The 22,939-nt window shown below is 47.8% G+C and overlaps 1 protein-coding gene across 4 annotated transcripts in view; it reads left to right on the top strand.

Moving 5' to 3' along the window:
* The first annotated feature begins 9,369 nt into the window (after positions 1–9,369).
* Positions 9,370–22,939, top strand: part of LOC121282085 (sphingomyelin phosphodiesterase 2-like) — a 55,961-nt gene continuing 42,391 nt past the window's right edge. For 2 of the 4 annotated variants that reach the window (XM_041195534.1, XM_041195537.1), the window contains exon 1: positions 10,309–11,571. The gene's annotated coding sequence lies outside the window, so the exon portion shown is untranslated. Of the gene's footprint in view, positions 9,416–10,308; positions 11,572–22,939 lie in introns of those variants that run through there. The other 2 variants (XM_041195536.1, XM_041195538.1) reach the window with 2 other exon arrangements.

Genomic DNA, 22,939 nt, shown 5'->3' with positions numbered 1-22,939 from the left:
AGAAGGGAGTAAAGCAGTTGAGAGTCTGTGTGCCAGCAGAGAATTGGCTTGCTTTGTAATTTAATTTCTTTTACACCAGAATTAACATTTTCTTATTTTAAAGGATGTAACAAATAGTGGGAGTGGAGGAATTTTAGAAAAGTAGTGGGTTCTTTTCTATATATATATTCTATATGTATATTATATATATGACATATAAGAGGCACTCAGAGACGGTACTCAGGCATTGATGCATTTGGGTATCGAGACCTAATTTGTTAGTGATGTCACCTAGCACTTAACTCTGCTGTAAATATCATGTACACAATATTTCTTATTGTGGTTATCCTGCCACATTCACATTTACTCCAGTTATTAAAGCCTTTTTGTTAGCCTGGACAGTCAGTATGCTGTTCCTTCCTGTAATGTAATCCAGTTTTTGCATTTTTGTAAGGAAATAGGTACATTTATACATCAAAATACTTCAGATCCATGTTTGGGGAAGATGGGTTCAAGCCCAACTTGCAAAGCATGGGCAAAGGTCTTTCCCTAATTGGCAGCTGTTGTGAATCTAGAGTTGGTTTGACTTTTTTGGGACTTCTCTGGTTTCTGATGAGCACCAAACTTCTGCTGTGTGCCTGAGAGTCTCACTCAAGATAATTGTAGGATGTGCAGGCAATGGGAAACACCAACAGAGTGGGGGTGGAGTATGGTCAAAGCCCAGCCCTTTGGCAAGCACTTTCTCTGAGTTTTAGGCCCTGGACTATCAAGTGGAAGGTCAGTCTTGCATCTGGAGACTGACTGGGTACATGACTCAATTGCAAAATGGCAAAACCCAACAGGAACTAAGAGAAGAACTTGACTTTATCAGCCTTATGTGGGCCACCAATCCCAGTGGAAGCTTGGCATTTCTGTTTATATCTGCATTGCTTAAGGTTTTCTTCATTTCAATGCCGTGAAATCAAGAAATGGAAACAGCTCCCATCCTACCACCTCCCCAGATGAGAAGCTAATAGGTTAATGTCAGCATGTGGCTCAATCCCTGCACCCCTAAAAAAAAACCTACAAAATGTTTAATATGGAAAGGACAGGTAGAGGTAAGCATTCCTCTGGCCACAGTATGTAGTGACATCTAGGTGTTGGCAATTTCACTGGAGATACTGTGTACAGGAAGTCTTTAAGAGGACATTCATGATGTCATTCCACATAGTGGCCTGAGATGTTCCTATTCTAGGACCTTTCACTGGTTACAGGTGTTTAAAAGTCATTCACCCCTTGGTTTTCTGTCAGTGTTGTGCTTTTCTTTACCATTTTAAACTAGGACACCAGGATATGTCAATAGGATTTTTTTTTGTAGATATATATTTTGAAGAATCTTTGTAATACTACCTGTGAAGGCTGACAAAAAGGACACTCTTTTGAAAAAAATGTCCTTCTTGATTATTGTATTGTATAGGAACATTACCTCCTTCTTGGCCAATAGCGATGGACTGTTTTTTTTAATAATTATTATTTCCTCTCACGACACTAGGGTAAACGGGGAAAATGTAGCTACCTTAACTCCTGGGTGGTGCTCTGCATTCGAGGAGAGGCCTTGAGTTCACATAGGCATGAACCATACCAAGCCTTGCCAAGCAGAACAGAGTCACTCTATTGTGGGACGCAGGGAAGGTTGCTTGTCATTGTAAGCTTTCTCAGTGGGTCACACTTGTTTGCAAATTGCTTTCTCCAATAAACATTTGCTTCAAATTTATGGAACCAATTTTGTTTATTTTGTGAATTAGCCAACCATCTTGACTGCATAATAACGGCACAGCACACAAAATTGAAGAAGTATTCTTTTGTGCTCTTTTTGAATTTGCATATACCAAGAAGTTAATCTTATACTCCGGGGGGGATAAAATATGTTTTGTTTATTTTACAATCACTGTCAAGAAAAAAGTCCCACTTTCTTTGGTGAACTTTTTCTCCTGTAGCTATGGACCTATCCTCATCCCTTACAACCTTTCTTATTACTACTGTTCCTCTCTTCTCTTCCAAGCTCCAAATATGATGGAGGACATCATCATTGTCGTCCCCTCCCCCCTCTCCCCTCCCCCCTTCTCTCTCCCCTCCCCTTTCTTCCCTCCCTCTCCTCTCTCTCCCCTTCCCCTCCCACTCTCTCCTCTTACCCCTCCCTCTCCTCCCTCCCTCCCCACTTCACCTTCCTCCTCGTCCCCCTCTGCCTCCTCCCTCTTCATCACCCTCCGCCTTGTCACATCCATACTAAGCTGAGATCCAGATTCATCCTAACAGGGTGTCCAACATTCAGCCTTTGGGCCACATGCAATCCTGGACATTCCTCCCTAACAGCACTGTGGGTGTACCTACACCACGTGGACTGCAGTGGTTTAAGAAGGAAGCTCACCACCACCTTCTCAAGGGGAATTAGGGGATGTATTGCTTGAAATTTGTGGGCAGATGTTTGGAAAGTGCTGTTTTTAATTTCTTTTTGGATAGGTGTGAATCAGAATATCCAGCTGTGTTGGTATTCGGCAGCTTGAGATATTAGCAAAATAATGGGGGCATGGATATAACCTTTATGTCTGTTCCCTTCTGGACCTCAAAGGGCACAAACTTAGACCACTCATTTCACCAGCCTTCCTTTCCTAGGACCTTAAGCAATGGAACTCACCCTTCCTCAGCATTCTGTTCCTCCCACAACCTTTAACCTCTATGACCTAAGCGTCACTTCATCTCAACATTATATACAGTGTGGCTTCTACTCATTTCAAGCTTATTGCTCTGCACAATGGGCCTTGGCCCTGCACTTTAGCTTTTCCTCAATTGTTTTTCCAACAAAGTGCCTTTGTACTTGAGGTACAGGGTATTTGCCAGCAGAGGTCAGCCTGCCATCTTTGTAGATGGATCCCAGAGTCCCAATCATGGAGGAAAAGCTAACAGGAGTTGAGCATAAGCAACAAAGTGAGACCCACTGTTGTATGACTTGGCCCGAAGGAGTTAAAATAAAGGTTTTAAGAAAAGTTTGTATTGTCGTGGTAACCGTGAAGGACTTTAACATGCAGGTACTTACAGATATGAGGGTCACTGCTCTTTAATGGCAATCCCTAAACTGTGTATTCTTGATGAAGTACAGTACATTTTTGTTTTTATTCCTCTAAACCATATTTTATCACATGGTGGAAAGGTAATTTGAAACAGTAAAGATGTGTTAATGTGTGATGAAATTGTTTTTATGTATAATATTTTTCTGAACTGTGAGGGGGTTTTATTATATATCCATTGCCTATGTCCATCAACTTAATCTTGGTGCCTTCAGTGCCTAGATCCTTAAACAAAATAACAAAACAAAGCAATAAATATTTGTTGGTGGTTGTGTCTGTACCTTTCTGTGTGAGTTGTGCTTTTTATATTAAAAGGGGTAGTGTGCAGTAGGGGAGGTCCTGTAGCGCACTGGGTAGTGTCCCTACCTCTGGGCCAGAAGTTCCAGGTTCAAGTCGCACTTCAGGACTTGATGCCTATGGAAGGCGGGTTCATTGTGTGGTCAAAGATTGATTATCAGCCTGTAAATCCTCCCAATACACCTGATGGCAGGTGGTAAGAGTGGGAGAGTTTCCTGGTCAGCCATACTGCAGAAGGCAATGGCAAACCGCTGCAGTACTTTGCCGAGCATAATCATGTTCCAATCTCTAGGAAGTCTATGGTGACCAACATCCTCTTTGGGGCATGATACCTGAAGGAAGAGAAGTGGAGGACTGTGAACAGTGGCACTGGTTATGTTACTGGACTATCAAACCAGAGACTAAGAGTTGAAATCCAATCATAGAAGTTGGACAATTTGAATTCAATTTAGAAAGAAGCTTCTGGAAGTTAAGAAAATTAACTGGCATTGGTGAAAATGGTCATCAGTTGTTGGATTTTCATAAAAGCCCAACTGGTTCACCAGTGTCCTTTTAAGGAATGAACTTCTTGTCCTTCACCTGATCTGGCCTATACATGATTCCAGTTCCCCACCAACATGGTTGACACTTAGCTGCACTCTGTAGTAGCCTAGCGAGCTACTCCGTTGAATTGAACTGCTACAGTGATTCAAGAAGGCAGCTCACCATTAGCTTAGGGAAATTAACAATGGTCAAAAAATATCAGCTTTGCTAGTTGCAATCACCTCTTGATAATTAATAGGTTAGTGTACAGGCTATTTAAGAGTCCAGTTCCTGTCTCAGTCTGTGGTCTGACCTGTGTAGGGAGTGTTTCCTAGCAGACACCAGCTTAAGTTTCTCCTATCAGGATGTTGAGCAGAATCATTGGAGTTCCCTAATTATAGCAAAAAGACAAGAGATTGCCGAGAATACTCCCACGAAAAAATAATTAGGAAAACGCTGTGGAGGACCAGGCACCGTGTAATGGGATGAGGTGGAAAAGATGTACTTAATGCTGTGTTGCCTTTAGTTTCAGCCATAACAAAAACAAAAATACCTGGAAAAACTCACCAGGTCTGACAGCATCTGCGGAGAGGAATACAGTTAACATTGAGTCCATATGACTCTTCATCAGAACTAAGAAATATAGAAATGAGGTGGAATATAAACTGGTTGAAGGGGGGTGAGACAGGTAGAGCTGGGTAGAGGGCCAGTGATAGATGGAGGCAAAGAAGAGATTGCCAAAGATGTCATAGACAAAAGGACAAAGAGGTGTTGACGGTGGTGATATTAGCTGAGGAATGTGCTAATGATGACATTAAGGGTAGAAAGCAGGACGAGCAAGATAGCTCTAGTGGGGGTGGGGTGGGGGGAAGGGATCGAAATAGGTTGAAAGGTAGAGATAAATCAGTGAATGGAAATACATTTAAAAATAATGGAAATAGGTGGGAAAAGAAAAATATATATATAAAAAATTAGAAATTATTGGAAAAAGGGGGATTGGAAAGGGGGTGGGGATGGAGGAGAGAGTTCATGATCTAAAGTTGTTGAATTCAATATTAAGTCTGGAAGGCTGTAAAGTGCCTAGTTGGAAGATGAGGTGCTGTTCCTCCAGTTTGCATTCAGCTTCACTGGAACATTGCAGCAGGCCAAGGACGGACATGTGGGCATGAGAGCAGGACGGTGTGTTGAAATGGCAAGCGACAGGGAGGTCTGGGTCATGCTTGTGGACAGACCGAAGCTGTTCCCCAAAGCGGTCACCCAGTCTGTGTTTGGTCTCTCCAATGTAGAGACTGCTATGGGAGCAGCGAATGCAGTAGACTAAATTGAGGGAAGTGCAAGTGAAATGCTGCTTCACTTGAAAGGAGTGTTTGGGCCCTTGGACGGTGAGGAGAGGGGAAGTAAAGGGACAGGTGTTGCAGCTTCTGCAGTTGCATGGGAAGGTGCCATGGGAGGGGGTTGAGGTGTAGGGGGTGATGGCGGAGTGGACCAGGGTGTCCTGGAGGGAACAATCCCTGCGGAAAGCCACTCAGGGACGGGGGGGAATGGTGAAGGGAAGATGTGTTTGGCAGTGGCATCATGCTGGAGTTGGCGGAAATAGCGGAGGATGATCCTTTGAATGCGGAGGCTGGTGGGGTGACAAGGGGGATCCTGTCATGGTTCTGGGATGCTCATGGACAGCCACTTCTCTTCAAGGAATGCCTACCTCAAAGAAGTACTGCTCTTCTCTCCGACAGGATTTCCACCTGTCTCTTTTGTCCTGTTCACCTTCATTGTTTTCCATTTCTCTCCTGGTGTTTGACAAGGTGTTTACTAAAACCCGCTTTCACAGCCATATTTCCTTCCTCAGTTACTGTCTCCGTCTCCGACTTACCCCACGTGGATTCCAACTTAAGTTCCATCCCTCATGTTTCGAACCCACCCAGGATTACTGGTATCTCCAGGACATACAATACTCCTCAGACTGCTGTTCTTGTCGCATCCTGAGATCCACACTCAGTGCCATGCGCCACCATATGAACACACTCAACCTCTCCCTCCAGCAGCACCGATGCACCCTGTCTCTAAGCTGTCCTTGCCCCCAGTTTCATTTTATTCTTTGTCTCATCCAACGCCTCAACAAGAAACTTTGTCTCTTTCTTTCAGGTGCAAAGGAACACAAGCTCCAACAACTCATCGACACCAACGCCCAACCAGGACCCTCCACCCCTGCCCATCCCTCTGTCCCCATCCCGTCTTCCAATCCCAGCCCCGGCCATGCATTCACCATACCCCCTGACCTTCCCCTTTCTGATGCTGAATGTTCACTGCTCAGCAAAGGACTCAGTTTCATACCCTTACGCCCTCATCTCAATGAATTTCGGGCTCGGCATAATGCTGAACTTTTCTTCTGCCGCCTTCGTCTCTGTGCTCACTTCTTTGGGCAGAAGTCCTCTCCCCATTCAACGGATCCTTTCACCCGCCTCCAATATTCTCCCTCCACCTGGACCCCTCCCTCTGGATTCTTACCTTCTCTTGATCTTTTCATTGAGAACTGTTGGCGTGACATCAGTCGTCTCAATTTCTCTGCTCCTCTCACCCACTCCAACCTGTCTCCTTCTGAACTTGCCGCACTCCGTTCTCTCAGGTCTAACCCTGACAATGTCATCAAACTTGCTGACAAGGGTGGTGCTGTTGTCTGGCGCACTGACCTCTACCTGGCAGAGGCTGAGCGTCAACTCGCAGACACTTCCTCATACCTCTCCCTGGACCATGACCCCACCACTGAACATCAAGCCATTGTTTCTAGGACTGTCACTAACCTCATCTCCTCTGGAGATCTTCCCTCCACAGCTTCCAATCTCATAGTCTCCCAACCTCTTATGGCCCACTTCTACCTCCTACCCAAAATCCACAAACAGGACTGTCCTGGTAGACCGATCGTTTCAGCCTGTTCCTGCCCCATGGAACTCATTTCTTGCTATCTTGACTCCATTCTCTCTCCCCTTGTCCACCCTCTTCCTCTGACACCCTACATCATATCAACAATTTCCAATGCCATGGCCCCAACCGCCTCCTCTTCACCACGGACATCCAATCCCTCTACACCTCCATCCCACACCGGGATGGTCTGAGGGCTCTTGGCTTCTTCCTCGAACAGAGGCCCGAACAAACCCTATCCACCACTAATCTCCTCCATCAGGCTGAACTTCTTGACTCACTGAACAATTTCTCCTTAAACACGTTTCACTTCCTCCAAATAAAAGGTGCGGCTATGGGTACCCGCATGGGCCCCAGTTATGCCTGTCTCTTTATGGGGTATGTGGAACATTCCTTGTTCCAGTCCTACTCAAGCCCCTCCCACAGCTCTTTCTCCGGTACATTGATGACTGCTTCGGTGCTGCTTCATGCTCTCGTCTGGACCTGGAAAAATTTATTAATTTTGCTTCCAATTTCCACCCCTCCATCATTTTCACATGGTCCATCTCTGACACTTCCCTTCCCTTCCTTGAACTCTCTGTCTCAATTTCTGGTGATAGACTGTTCACCAATATTCATTACAAGCCCACTGACTCCCACAGCTACCTCGACTACAGGTCCTCACTTCCTGTAAGGACTCCATCCCATTCTCTCAGTTCCTTCGCCTCCGTCGCATCTGTTCTGATGACGCTACTTTCAAAAACAGTTCCTCTGACATGTCTTCCTTCTTCTTTAAGCGAGGTTTTCCACCCACTGTGGTTGACAGGGCCCTCAACCGTGTCCGGCCCATCTCCCGCGCATTTGCCCTCACACCTTCCTTGTCCTCAAGTATCACCACACCAGCCTTCGCATTCAAAGGATCATCCTCCGCCATATCTGCCAACTCCAGCATGATGCCACCAGCAATCACATCTTCCCTTCAGTCCCCCGGCAGCATTCCACAGGGATCGTTCCCTCTGGGACACCCTGCTCCACTCCTCCATCACTCCCTACACCTCAACCCCCTCCCATGGCACCTTTCTATGCAACTGCACCGTCCAAGGACCCAAACACTCCTTTCAAGCGAAGCAGCATTTCACTTGCACTTCCTTCAATTTAGTCTACTGCATTCACTGCTCCCAATGCGGTCTCCTCTACATTGGAGAGACCAAATACAGACTGGGTAACTGCTTTGCGGAACACTTTCGGTCTGTCCATAAGCATGACCCAGACCTCCTTGTCACTTGCCATTTCAACACACCGCCCTGCTCTCATGCCGACATATCTGTCCATGGCCTGCTGCAATGTTCCAGTGAAGCTCAACGCAAACTGGAGGAACAGCACCTCATCTTCCGAATAGGTAGCTTACAGCCTTCCAGACTTAATATTGAGTTCAACAACTTTAGATCATGAACTCTCTCCTCCATCCCCACCCCTTTTCCGATCCCCCTTTTTCCAATAATTTCTAATTTTTTATATATATATTTTTCTTTTCCCACCTATTTCCATTATTTTTAAATGTATTTCCATTCACTGTTTTATCTCTACCTTTTAACCTATTTCGATCCCTTCCCCCCCACCCCACCCCCACTAGGGCTATCTTGCTCGTCCTGCTTTCTACCCTTAAAGTCATCATTAGCACATTCCTCAGCTAATATCACCACCGTCAACACCTCTTTGTCCTTTTGTCTATGACATCTTTGGCAATCTCTTCTTTGCCTCCATCTATCACTGGCCCTCTACCCAGCTCTACCTGTCCCATCCCCCTTCAACCAGTTTATATTCCACCTCATTTCTTCATTTCTATGTTCTGATGAAGAATCAAATGGACTCAAAACGTTAACTGTATTCCTCTCCGCAGATGCTGTCAGACCTGGTGAGTTTTTCCAGGTATTTTTGTTTTTGTTTCGGATTTCCAGCATACACAGTTTTTTGCTTTTATCTTAGTTTCAGCCATGCTACACTGGTGAAGTTGGGTCACAGGTCAGCCTCCTTCTCACAAGAAGGAACCATGCAATAGTAGTTGAGGCCTATGGTGACTTTCGCTCTTGCACAGACTGATTCATTCGCATTAGATAAAAGCAAAAAACTGCGGATGCTGGAAATCCAAAACAAAAACAGAAATACCTGAAAAACTCGGAAGGTCAGGCAGCATCTGCGGAAAGGAACACAGTTAACGTTTTGAGTCCGAATGAACCTTCAACAGAACTAAGTTTTTACTACAGGGGGAGTTTTGCAGCATATAGATTTTTAACCTGAGCCCAATGCTGACAGCTCTGCTTACAAAGACACAATGGGCATTACTTGTCCCATTGCAGTTACTTTCTCAGCAGAGCAGACAACAGCAGCGCGGAGCACGCCGGGACTTGCAGTCCATTCCTCCGGAAGCACTCTTAATGCAGCGCTAAGCCCGGGGTGATCACAAACTACACTACCTGCGATCCACCGCGCCTGTGGAGGCCGGCACGATGCCAACCGGAAGCAGTAGATGGGTGGGACTACATTACCCAGTGGGCTGTGCGCGGTGGACAGGAAGCTGAGCAGGCTGAATTGGAGCAGTTTCGCCGGAGCTGTTGACGGTCAGTACCCAGTACCCGGTACCCGCTTTCGGGGAGGCCCGGGGACGGTGGAGCAGTGTCGACGCGGTATCCCCTTCATCAACATCACAGGCAGTCGATGGAAGTGGACGGCGGGAGGAAGGGAGTCCGGGACCATGCAAGTTCCGCCCCGATCCCTAGTTCCGCCCATTAATCACTAGTGCCGCCCCCGGCCCCACCCCCTCCCTCGGGCCCGCCCCTTCCCCGGCCCCACCCACTCCCACCTCCCCTGGCCCCTCCCACTCCCCCACCTACCCGGCCCCTCCCACTCCCCACCCCCCCCGGCCCCTCCCACTCCCCAAACCCCCGGCCCCTCCCACTCCCCACCCCCCCCCCGGCCCCTCCCACTCCCCACCCCCCCCCGGCCCCTCCCACTCCCCAAACCCCCGGCCCCTCCCACTCCCCACCCCCCCCGGCCCCTCCCACTCCCCCGGCCCCTCCCACTCCCCACCCCCCCCCGGCCACTCCCACTCCCCACCCCCCCCCCCCCACCCCCCCCCGGCCCTCCCGGCCCCTCCCATTCCCCGGCCCCGCCCACTCCCCGGCCCCTTCCACTCCCCCACACCCCCGGCCCCACCCCTCCCACTCCCGGCTCCTCCCACTCCCCTGTCCCACGCACTCTCCGGCCTCTCCCACTCCCCTCTCCTGGACCCTCCATCCCAGGCCCCACCCACTCCCAAAACTCTCCTCCCCTCCCCATCACTAGCAAGACTGGCATCTGTCTTCTAGTCCAGTTGAGCTGCAGCCTGTGGGGTGAAAGTGCTCCAGTGTTATATCCAGATTGTTAGCTATTCTTTAGTATATTTGCAGTGATTGTGTTTACAGTCACTGGTTGCTTCCAGTAGGATGCTGTTGTGAATCAGGGACATGCAGATTTGCTCTTTCTCCATGACTTGTGTAGGCAGCTCATGGACAAGTATATTAGGGAGTGGTTTCAAAACTGGCCTCATCCAGTCTTTCACGTGATCATTTAGAGATCGTTCGAACGTTGCATTGTTTTATGCTTTACTCTATCACTTCCATCTCTTGCTGTGGTTGCTGACTAATCAATGCTATTTACATCAATAACTGTACAGAGGTCTCTGAATAGTCTCTCTTGTTTTTTTTCTGCTGCCGTTAAACTAGTGATACTGCTCACTTGTGCAAATGTACAAATTCAGGGTTGCTGAGGAAGAGCCTCCGATTTGTGGTGTGGATTTAAACTTGTTCAATGTTGAGCCATGTAAGTTGAGCCTAATGGGTGGCTGTGCTGTATAGGTCATATGCTACTGTCAAGTTTGATTCCTGGTCTGTGCTGTTAACTAAAGCCAACCAGGCTATAGTGGAGCTACTCTAAATGTCTTTGGCATCTCTGGGCTAAAGAGAGAAGTGTTCCAGGATTGCATTTCTGCTAAACAGTTAGATAGTGATTATGCATTGTCATTGATAACAGGATTGATCTTGACTGTGGTGTCTTTCACAGTCAAATAGCTTTCCAGAATTTGCTGTCTAAAACTTTCCTGTGACTGGCTGTTATGAGAAAGATCGGGTTGTGAGGCTGGTGCCTGTGGAACTGAAAATTCTGTTTTTAGGAGAGGAAAAGCTGAAATGTGTCAGACTTGGCTCAGTGGTTGTACTTTCACCTCTGAGTTTGAAGCTTGTGGGTCCAAGTCTCACTCTTGAGCTTGTAATCGAGTCTAACATCTAAGTGCCAGACAGAGGGAATGCTGCATTGTCAGAAGTGCTACATTTTAGATGAGATGTCTGTCCTCTCGAGTGGCTGGAAAAAGCCCCTGCTACTATTTCAAAGTAGTGTAAGGTAGTATTATTTAATCAGCATACAGGATAATCAGAAATAAATTCATCAGCCATTTATCTCGTTGTTTGCTGTGTGCAAAATTGACTGCAATGTTTCCCTACATCAGAACAGTGAGCACATTTCACATACACTTAACTGAATCTTCAGTGCCTTAGATCATCCTGAGAATATGAAAGTTGCTATTTAGATGGGCCAGATCTCACAGTCAGCAGGGCGGTGACTCCAACAAAGATCTAGCCTTCTCTGTGGAATGGATTTCCCCTTTCCTAACAGCAGTTTGAATCTAGTGCCAAGTCAAGGGGATCTCCAAGCATCCAGCGAAATGATGTCATCAAACAGGGTAAGTAGCCAATCAAATTGAAGTATTCTCACAAACAGCAAACTAGGAAGTAAAATGACTGAGATTTTAATTATGAGTGAAAAAAAATTAGAGTCAAATAAATGATTAGGTCATGCACATGGAGTTAAGGTAGAGGCTGAAATATCATAACCTTTTTTTTAAAAATAAAATATGTATTTTTTAATCAAAATGAAGAAATTTGACATTCCACAAATACAAAATTAATTTTTCAGAGACATTACTGCTGTTCAGCAGTAATTATGAAATTAGTATACTTTTAAAAAAACTCAGTTACACCTCATTCAATGTTTTCAAGGGCTTTTACAACCAGACAAATAGAGTAAAAGATCAAGTTCACATCAATTTGCTGCTTTCTACTTGATTGCAGTCTGGCAGGGTCTTCAACAGTGCACCCTATGGAGAAGCATAGAATCACTCTGGCTTTTAACTCCCCATGTCCGGACTCCAGAAGTTGCTGTCAGTTTCAGAGGAGTATTGACTGCAAAAATGGACAGTTTCCTTGCCATTCCTATTGCAAACTCTAGGCCTTTTATCTTTTCTGTAATAAAAATCTTATGTTTGCATTCCTTTCTGTGAATTGCTATGTCTATATTTATAGTCCTTGAAAACTTGTCACATTGTGGATGTTCTGATCCCCAATAGAAATGCTGCAGTGCCATCGCTAATGGACACATGTAACTGCAGTGTGACTCGTTTACATAGGCAGTTTCTATTATAAATGCGGATATCATTTAGAATGGATGCATGAGACAAAAAGGCCTGATTTTTGGACATTGTGACTGATCCATATCTGCACATCCTAAGCCAGCTATCCAACATCTGCTCTTGGCCCACTTATCACCTGAACACAACACTAGGTCTTGATTCCTTGTGTGCCAAACCATTGGAAGTTAACTGATGGCAAGAACAAATTCCTTGTAACAAAGAAGATTCCCAATCCAGTCCTCTGCAGTAGATTTACTGTAGCTTCAACCTATCATGTAGATGGATAGGCAAAGCTACAGGACATCTGTCAGACACATTGATAGACAGGAGAGTTTTGTCAAAATTCTTTTAGGTCCCAGTTTTAAACACCCTAACTTAAAGGGGCATTTCTGCTTGAAATTTTTAGGTGTCTCACCAGGTTGAACCAGCATCATAGTGATAACTAAAATATGCCATTATGCTGGGAGTCCTTGCTGGCTTTGTGATTGCAGGCTACGTACCCTCATTAAGAAGTCCTTTTTCATTCTCTGCAAAAATGTTGCTGGTGCAGTTGACTGTTATATCGAACTGATTGAGGACAGATTAACTAAGGTTTGGCATAATCAGGAATAGCTTCATTTGTGGTTAGTGATATCTGCTTATTTATTACTAATGTAAACTCAGACCGTGTGCAATGAATAGTCGTGAGTTGGATTGCCTCCAGTTAGGCAAGTGATTTGCTTCCAGTATACAGACTGCAGGCTAGATGCTGTTTATAATGACACCAGCTCTTCCTTCCTACCCTGTAAGGAGATGGTTCATTGGGCACTGTGCCTCTCTCTCATTGAGTGTCACCCATGGCTTAGGTGATAGCACTTTCACCCCGAGTTCAAGCCCTAATCCAGACTTGAACATACAACCTGAAGTGACACTTCCATTGCAGTGCAGTACTGAGGCAGCGCTGCACTGTGGGAGGCGCTGCATTTCAGATTGGATGCTGTCTGCCCTCTCAGGTGGATGTAAAAGACCCCATGGCACTATTCGAAGAAAAGTAAGAAAATTCTTCCTAGTGCCTGAACCAATATTTATCTTCAATCAATATCACTGTTCATTATCATATTACTGTTTCTGGGGCTTGTTATGCACAAGGTTTCCTACTTTAAAACTGTCTCCAAACCATAAAATTACTCAATTGATTTAAAGTGTTTCAGGACATTTTGAGTTTGTGATAGGCACTTTATATATCCCCTGTACAAGGTTTCTATTTTAAAAACAAAAAACTGCGGATGCTGGAAATCCAAAACAAAAACAGAATTACCTGGAAAAACTCAGCAGGTCTGGCAGCATCGGCGGAGAAGAAAAGAGTTGACGTTTTGAGTCCTCATGACCCTTCAACAGAACTAGGTGAATCCAAGGAAGGGGTGAAATATAAGCTGGTTTAAGGTGTGTGTGTGTGGGTTTGGGTGGGGGGGAGAGAAGTGGAAGTGGAAAGGGGTGGTGTGGTTGTAGGGACAAGCAAGCAGTGATAGAAGCAGATCATCAAAAGATGTCACAGACAACAGAACAAAAGAACACATAGGTGTTGAAGTTGGTGATATATATCTAAACGAATGTGCTAATTAAGAATGGATGGTAGGGCACTCAAGGTATAGCTCTAGTGGGGGTGGGGGGAGCATAAAAGATTTAAAAATATTTTAAAATAATCGAAATAGATGGGAAAAGAAAAATCTATATAATTTATTGGAAAAACAAAGGGAAGGGGGAAAAAACAGAAAGGGGGTGGGGATGGAGCAGAGAGTTCAAGACCTAAAGTTGTTGAATTCAATATTCAGTCTGGAAGGCTGTAAAGTACCTAGTCGGAAGATGAGGTGTTGTCCTCCAGACACCAACACCCATCTAGGACCCTCCACCCCTGCCTGTCCCTCCGTCCCCACCCCATCTTCCAATCTCAGCCCCAGCCGTGTATTTACTATGCCCCCTGACCTTCCCCTCTCCGATAATGAACGTTCAGTGCTCAGCAAAGGACTTAGTTTCATACCCTTACGCCCTCATCTCAATGAATTTCGGGCTCGGCACAATGCTGAACTCTCCTTCTGCCGTCTTCATCTCCGGGCTCACTTCTTTGGGCAGGAGTCCTCTCCCCGTTCTACGGATCCTTTTACCCACCTCCAATATTCTCCCTCCACCTGGGCCCCTCCCTCTGGATTCTTACCTTCTCTTGATCTTTTCATTGAGAACTGTCGGCGAGACATTAGTCGTCTCAATTTCTCTGCTCCTCTCACCCATTCTAATCTCTCTCTCTCTCAACTTACTGCACTCCATTCTCTCAGGTCCAACCCCAACATTGTTATCAAACCCGCTGACAAGGGTGGTGCTGTTGTTGTCTGGCATACTGACCTCTACCTCGCAGAGGCTGAACGTCAACTCGCAGACACTTCCACCTACCTCTCCCTGGACCATGACCCCACCACTGAACATCAAGCCATTGTTTCCAGGACTGTCACTGACCTCATCTCCTCTGGGGATCTTCCTCCCACAGCTTCCAACCTGATAGTCGCCCAACCTCGGACGGCCCGCTTCTATCTCCTACCCAAAATCCACAAACAGAACTGTCCCAGTAGACTGATTGTGTCAGCTTGCTCCTGCCCCACAGAACTAATTTCTTGTTATCTTGACTCCCTTCTCCCCTTGTCCAGTCCCTTCACATCTACATCCATTATTCCTCTGACACCTTACGTCACATCAACAATTTCCAGTTCCCTGGCCCCAACCGCTTCCTCTTCACCATGGACGTCCAATCCCTCGACACCTCCATCCCCCACCAGGATGGTCTGAGGGCCCTTAGCTTCTTCCTCGAACAGAGGCCCGAACAATCCCCATCCACCACTACTCTCCTCCGTCTGGCTGAACTTGTTCTCACACTGAACAATTTCTCCTTCAACTCCTCTCACTTCCTCCAAATAAAAGGTGTGGCTGTGGGTACCCGCATGGGCCCCAGCTATGCCTGTCTCTTTGTGGGGTATGTGGAACATTCTTTGTTCCAGTCCTACTCCGGCCCCCTTCCACAACTCTTTCTCCAGTACATCGATGATTACTTCGGTGCTGCTTCATGCTCTTGTCGGGACTTGGAAAAATTTATTAAATTTGCTTCCAATCTCCACCCCTCCATCATTTTCACGTGGTCCATCTCTGACACTTCCCTTCCCTTCCTTGACCTCTCTGTCTCAATCTCTGATGATAGACTGTCCACCAATATCCATTACAAGCCTACCGACTCCCACAGCTACCTCGACTACAGCTCCTCACACCGCGCTTCCTGTAAGGACTCCATCCCATTCTCTCAGTTCCTTCTCCTCCGTCGCTTCTGTTCCGATGATGCTACCTTCAAAAACAGTTCCTCTGACATGTCCTCCTTCTTCCTTAACCGAGGGCCCTCGACCGTGTCCGGCCCATCTCCCGCGCATTCGCCCTCACACCTCCTCCCTCCCAGAAACATGATAGGGTCCCCCTTGTCCTCACTTATCACCCCACCAGCCTCCACATTCAAAGGATCATCCTCCGCCATTTCCGCAACTCCAGCATGATACCACCACCAAACACATCTTCCCTTCACCCCCCCTGTCTGCATTCCGTAGGGATCGTTCCCACCCTGGTCCACTCCTCCATCACCCCCTACTCCTCAACCCCCTCCTATGGCACCACCCCATGCCCACGCAAAAGATGCAACACCCGTCCCTTCACTTCCTCTCTCCTCACCGTCCAAGGGCCCAAACACTCCTTTCAAGTGAAGCAGCATTTCACTTGCATTTCCCCCAACTTATTCTACTGTATTCGTTGCTTCTAATGTGGTCTCCTCTACATTGGAGAGACCAAACGTAAACTGGGCGACCACTTTGCAGAACACCTGCAAGAATGACACAAACCTCCCTGTCGCTTGCCATTTTAACACTCCACCCTGCTCTCTTGCCCACATGTCTGTCCTTGGCTTGCTGCATTGTTCCAGTGAAGCCCAACGCAAACTGGAGGAACAACACCTCATCTTCCGACTAGGCACTTTACAGCCTTCTAGACTGAATATTGAATTCAACAACTTTAGGTCTTGAGCTCCCTCCTCCATCCCCATCCCCTTTCTGTTTCTTCCCCCTTCCTTTTGTTTTTTCCAATAAATTATATAGATTTTTCTTTTCCCACCTATTTCCATTATTTTAAAATATTTTAAAATCTTTTATGCCCCCCACCCCCACTAGAGCTTTACCTTGAGTGCCCTACCATCCATTCTTAACTAGCACATTCGTTTAGATATATATCACCAACTTCAACACCTATGTGTTCTTTTGTTCTGTTGTCTGTGACACCTTTTGATGATCTGAACCACACCACCCCCCTCCACTTCTCATCCCCCACCCAACCACCACCACCACCCCCCCCCCCCCCCCCACACACACACACATACACACACACACCTTAAACCAGCTTATATTTCACCCCTTCCTTCGATTCACCTAGTTCTGTTGAAGGGTCATGAGGACTCGAAACGTCAACTCTTTTCTTCTCCGCCGATGCTGCCAGACCTGCTGAGTTTTTCCAGGTAATTCTGTTTTTGTTAAGGTTTCTATTTTGTCTTTTCTAATATGAAATTAGTGGCGTATCCCATTTACCAGGGCAGACTGTGTTTCTTCCTAATAGAGACAAAACTGTAATATGGGAAGAATTAGTTTAAGTCATCTTTCTCAAGAAAGCCTTCCTTTTCCTGCCACGTTCTCAGTACTGCTGATAAGGGAATGCTTTTGAAACAAAGCCTTTGTCAGAACAGGGGTGAGTATGGTAGTAAATGCAGAAGAAGATTGTTTCCAATGAGGCCGTAGTTACTGAGAGCAGTAACGGAAATTACAGAGTTATGTGAAAGGCTTCTCAAGCTTTTCAAAATGAATAGGTTTTTGTAAAACATGAGGCAAGGTTCTACTTGGCAGTACCAGAACTGTAAACCAAAAGAGTACAAGATTCCATGCTGTTACTAAGCATTTTAGACGCTAGTGTGTGAACTAGCTTGGAGTTGTGGGACACCTTGAGATCCCCTTGACTTGGTGTCAAACTGAAATAAGCATCAGGGAAGGGGAAATCCACACACAAGGATCGCTGGATCTTTGTTGGCAACTTTGTTGTCAGTAGTAAGTCGCTTTGCTGACTACACAATTCAGAACAATGTGTGGAAAATGTGCTCATGCTGTCCAGGCTTAGACATGAGGAATGGCCCCTGGGTGAGTTACTGGTGATGTGGGGTTGGGGATGGGGGATTAGGGAAGTGCAATTTCAATTTTGTGAGTAGTTGCTCTTATTGGTAATTTTGACCACATTAGGGAATTGATGCCAGCAGTGAGTTAATTATATGTGTGCAGAGCGCATTGATTTTCACTTGATGGCTGCCACTTGGCTGTGAAATTGTCCCTGGACAATATCCAGGCTTGGGCTGACAAGTGGCAAGTAACATTCGCACCACACAAGTGCCAGATAATGACCATCTCCAACAAGAGAGAATCCAACCATTGCCCCTTGACATTCAATGGCATTACCATCAATGAATCCCCCACTATCAACTTCCTGGGCGTTACCATTGATCAGAAACTTAACTGGACTAGCCATATAAATACTGTGGCTCCAAGAGCAGATCAGAGGCAAGGAATTCTGTGACAAGTAACTCACCTCCTGACTCCCCAAAGCCTGCCCACCATCTACAACCCTTTTGGGTTTTCCTTTATTCTCCCCACCAATGCTTTCTCATGCACTCTCCTAGCTTTCCTCACTTCCTTTTTAAGTTCCCCGCTGCACTTTTTATCATCCTCTAGGGACTCTGCCGTATTGAGCCCTCGATATCAGCCAGAGCTTCTCTTTTTTTCTTAATCGTAAACTTTATGTCCCTTGACATCCAGGGTTCTCTGGACTTGGTTCACCCTCTTTGTCTTTATAGGAACATATTTGCCCTGTACTCTCCTGTTTCCCCCTTGAATGCCTCACACTGCCCTGACACAGTTTTATCTGCAAGTAGCTGCTCCCAGTCCACTTGGGCCAAATCAGATCTCATCTTAGTAAAATTAGCCTTTTGCCCAGTTTAGAACTTTTATTCCCAGCCCAACCTTTTCCATAACTTGGCTAGATTTAGGATAGTTATGGTCACTATCTCCAAAATGCTCCCCTACTGATACGCCTTCCACCCGCCTGGGCTAATTTCCGAATATTAGATCCAAAACTGCCCACTTCCTTGTTGGGCTTTCTACGTACTGGCTAAAAAAGTTCTCATAGAGTCATAGAGTTATACAGCACAGAAACAGGTTCTTCGGCCTGACATGTCCATGCCAGCCACCAAGCACCTATCTATTCTAATACCATTTTCCAGCACTTGGCCCAAAGCCCTGTATTCTCTTGGATGCAACTTAAGAATTTTTCTCCCTCCTTACCTTGCACACTAAAGCTATCCAGCTTAATAGTTGGGTAGTTATTACTGCCTTACTTATTCTTACACTTTGAAATTTGATTACATATCTGATCCTCTATCTCTCCCTGACAGTCTGGGGGCTTATAGAACGCACCCTGGCGCCGCCTTCCTCACGCCCGCACCCTGGTGCCGGTCCCCCTCACGCCCGCACCCTGGTGCCGGTCCCCCTCACGCCCGCACCCTGGTGCCGGTCCCCCTCACGCCCGCACCCTGGTGCCGGTCCCCCTCACGCCCGCACCCTGGTGCCGGTCCCCCTCACGCCCGCACCCTGGTGCCGGTCCCCCTCACGCCCGCACCCTGGTGCCGGTCCCCCTCACGCCCGCACCCTGGCGCCGCTTCCCTCACGCCCTGGTGCCGCCCCCTCATGCCTGCGCCCTGGCGCTGCCACCCCTCACACCCGTGCCCTGGCACTGCCCCCCCCACGCCCACGCCCTGGTGCCGCCCCCCCCTCACGCCCGCGCCCTGGCGCCGCCCCCTCACGCCCGCGCCCTGGCGCCGCCCCCTCACGCCCGCGCCCTGGCGCCGCCCCCTCACGCCCGCGCCCTGGCGCCGCCCCCTCACGCCCGCGCCCTGGCGCCGCCCCCTCACGCCCGCGCCCTGGCGCCGCCCCCTCACGCCCGCGCCCTGGCGCCGCCCCCTCATGCCCGCGCCCTGGCGCCGCCCCCTCATGCCCGCGCCCTGGCGCCGCCCCCTCACGCCCACGCCCTGGCGCCGCCCCACTCTCGCCCACGCCCTGGCGCTGCCCCCTCACGCCCGTGCCCTGGCGCCGCCCCCCCTCGCCCACGCCCTGGCGCCGCCCCCCTCTCGCCCGTGCCCTGGCGCCGTCCCCCTCTCGCCCGCACCCTGGCGCCGCCCCCCCTCTCGCCCGCGCCCTGGCGCCACCCCCCTCTTGCCCGCACCCTGGCACTGCCCTCTCTTGCCCGCACCCTGGCACTGCCCTCTCTTGCCCGCGCCCTGGCGCTGCCCCCTCTTGCCCACACCCTGGCGCTGCCACCCTCTCGCCCGCGCCCTGGCGCCGCCCCCTCTCGCCCGCGCCCTGGCGCCGCCCCCTCTCGCCCGCGCCCTGGCGCCGCCCCCTCTCGCCCGCGCCCTGGCGCCGCCCCCTCTCGCCCGCGCCCTGGCGCCGCCCCCTCACGCCCGCGCCCTGGCGCCGCCCCCTCACGCCCGCGCCCTGGCGCCGCCCCCTCACACCCGCACCCTGGCGCCACCTCCCACACAGCTTCACTCATACACATACACGTAAACTCACATTCACAGAGCCATTCGCACACTAGCACACACTCACTTGTACACTCATACAGACTAGCACAGATGCACACAGACTTGCATGCTCACAAAGACTCACTCACTCGTGCACTTAAACAGACTCACTCACAGACTCTCACACACACACACGGACTCACTCACACTCGGACTCATCCGCACAATCGCACGCACTCAATTGCTCGTACAGGCTCGCACAGATGTACACAAACTTGCAGACTCACTCACTCGTACACTTAAACGGGCTCACTCCATCCTCCTCCCTCCCACATGTGCATAGGCGCGCATGTCTCCTCCCTCCCTTGCGTGCATGCCTCCCCCCTCCATCACGCAGGCGCCTCCTCCCTCGCACATGTGCCTTCTACCTCCTCTTTATCATTCTCTCTCTTTAGGGAATACAGTGAATGTTCATAGGATAGGATCGCAGGAATCAATCCAATGAGGAGATATTGACTAGAATGGGCCTATATTTCCTGGGTTTTTGAAGGTTGCGAGGTGATCTGATCGATAACTCCTTATCTATGATTCTTAAGGACTTGGCAAGTTAGATGCTGAGAGGCTGATTCCCCTAGCTGGAGAGTCAAGAACTCTGGGCATAGTCTCAGGATAAGGGGTCGGCCATTTAGGACTGAGAGGAGGAGAAATTTGAAGAGAAATGAGGAATCTCAATCTTTGGAATTCTCTATCCAAGCGGGCAGTGGATGCTCAGTTGGTGAATATATTCAAAGTTGAGATGGTAGATTTTGGGCATAAGGGAAGAAGCGATGTGGGCATAGGATTGGAAAGTGGAGTTGAGATTGAAGATCAGGCAAACCTTTTTGAATGCTTTAACAGGCTTGCTCAAGTGCTTTCACACCCTCATGCTTCTGCCCTCGACCTTGTCCTCATGCTTGATCTTTTGATAGAAAAAAGTAAAAGGAAATGTATTTTAATGTTTTTAAATCTCCAACATGCACTAAATTCTAAAGGAATGAGATTACATGTCCGGGACCAGCGAGGTAGCTTGGCAGTAATTAGGCAGTGAAAAATTCACTTACACCTGGATGCATCAACTGGATGTTTCCTTTGCCATGATTAGTGAGTATGTACTGCAGCTGCACACCCTTGCATGCCAATTTCATTGCTGAGCCTATCACTGAGGTTCTGTTGTGGTGCAGCATATGGAGGCACTGAATAACTCAGACAAGAAATTCCAGCTTTCTGCATTTAACTCTGCATGTCCAGACTCCAGAAGATACTGTCAATATTTTTTCCATCTTAACAGTGAGTGGTATTTGTTATTCTCAGCACAAAATTTGCATCAATGGGTTTGGTGTGGGGGAAATGGTTATGTCCTCTCACCTGGTATTCCATTGATAGACTTCATTCCCAGTACTGACTTCCCTCGTTTAGGGGCACATTTGAAAATCAGACAACATTAGTACATCTGTTGAGTTGGAAAGACCGGTATAATTTATTTCCGTGGGTAGCCAAAGAATTGGTGAATTGTGGTTTTTTTGTTAGTTTTATTTCAGGGGATGTGGGTGTCAGCAGCTAGGCCAGCATTTATTGCCCTTTCCTAATTATCCTTGAGAAGGTGGTGTGAGCTACCTTCTTGAACCGTGGCTATCCCTGTTGTGTAGGTATACCCACAGTGCTGTTAATTTTAATTTATTCTGTTATGGGATGTGGGCGTCGCTGGCAACACCAGCATTTGTCGCCCATCCCTAATTGCCTTTGAACTGAGTGGCTAGGCCATTTCAGAGTGCAGTTATGAGTCAAACACATTATTAGGAAGAGAGTTTAGGATTTTGTCCCAGCAACAGTGAAGGAACGGCGATATAGTTCCAAGTCAGTATGGTGTGTGTGGCTTGGAGGGGAACTTACAGGTGGTGGTGTTCCCATGTGTCTGCTACCCTTGTCCCCTTAGGTGGTGGATGTCACAGGTTTGGAAGGTGGTGTTGAAGGAGCCTTGGTAAGTTGCTGCACTGCATCTTTTAGATGGTACACATTGCTGCCACTGTGCATCAGTGGTGGAGGAGGGGAATGTTGAAGTGGTGGATGGGGTGCCAATCAAACGGGTTGCTTTGTCCTGAATGGTTTGAGTTTCTGAGTTTTGTTGGAGCCACACTCATCCAGTCATGTGGAGAGTATTCTATCTTGACGTGTGCCTTGTCAGGGGGTGAGTTATTCATCACAGAATTCCCAGCCTCTGACCTGCTCTAGTAGCCACAGTACTTACATGGCTAGTGCAGTTCAGTTTCTGGTCAGAGGTAGCCCCCAGATGTTGATAGAGGGGGATTCACCTGTGGTAATGCTGTTGATTGTCAAGGGGCAATGATTGATTCTCTGTTGTTGGGAGATGGTCAGCGACTGCCACTTGTATGATGCGAATGTTACCTGTTTTGCAAATTGAGTCTGGGCAACTTCAAAAAACCAGCTGAAAGAAAGAACCTGCATTTATAGAGCAGCTGGTCAGGCCTTCGATATCCCAGAATGTTTCACAGCTCCATCAGCAGCAACTGTAAGCGGTACAGGAGCCATAATTTTCAACAAACACAACAGCCAATTTATACACAGGAAATTCCCACAAAATGGCGGATGGATGGCTGACTGGATCATCTGTTTTTGATGTACTGGTTGAGGGAGGAATCTTGGCTCGGACTCCAAAATGCCCTGACCTTTAAGGATTTGTGTTTTAAGATGCATTCACATTTGAAAGTTTGGATAGAGTAAACAAAGAGAAACTGTTTCCATTAGCAGGAGGGTCAGTAACCAGAGGATTCCAATTTATGATAACTGGAAGAAGGAGAATTGCCTCTCTGATCCATCCTATTATAACCTTTAGCATCATGTATGATTTCATTCCCCTCCAACACACAGGAATGCTACACGCTTCAGTCCACTAGCACCCAAGAGCACCTGATCCAA

This window comes from Carcharodon carcharias, chromosome 9 (assembly GCF_017639515.1).
Source record: "Carcharodon carcharias isolate sCarCar2 chromosome 9, sCarCar2.pri, whole genome shotgun sequence".
Lineage (NCBI taxonomy): Eukaryota > Metazoa > Chordata > Chondrichthyes > Lamniformes > Lamnidae > Carcharodon > Carcharodon carcharias.
Note: the sequence above shows the minus strand (reverse complement) of the source record. Positions and strands in the feature narration are given on the sequence as shown.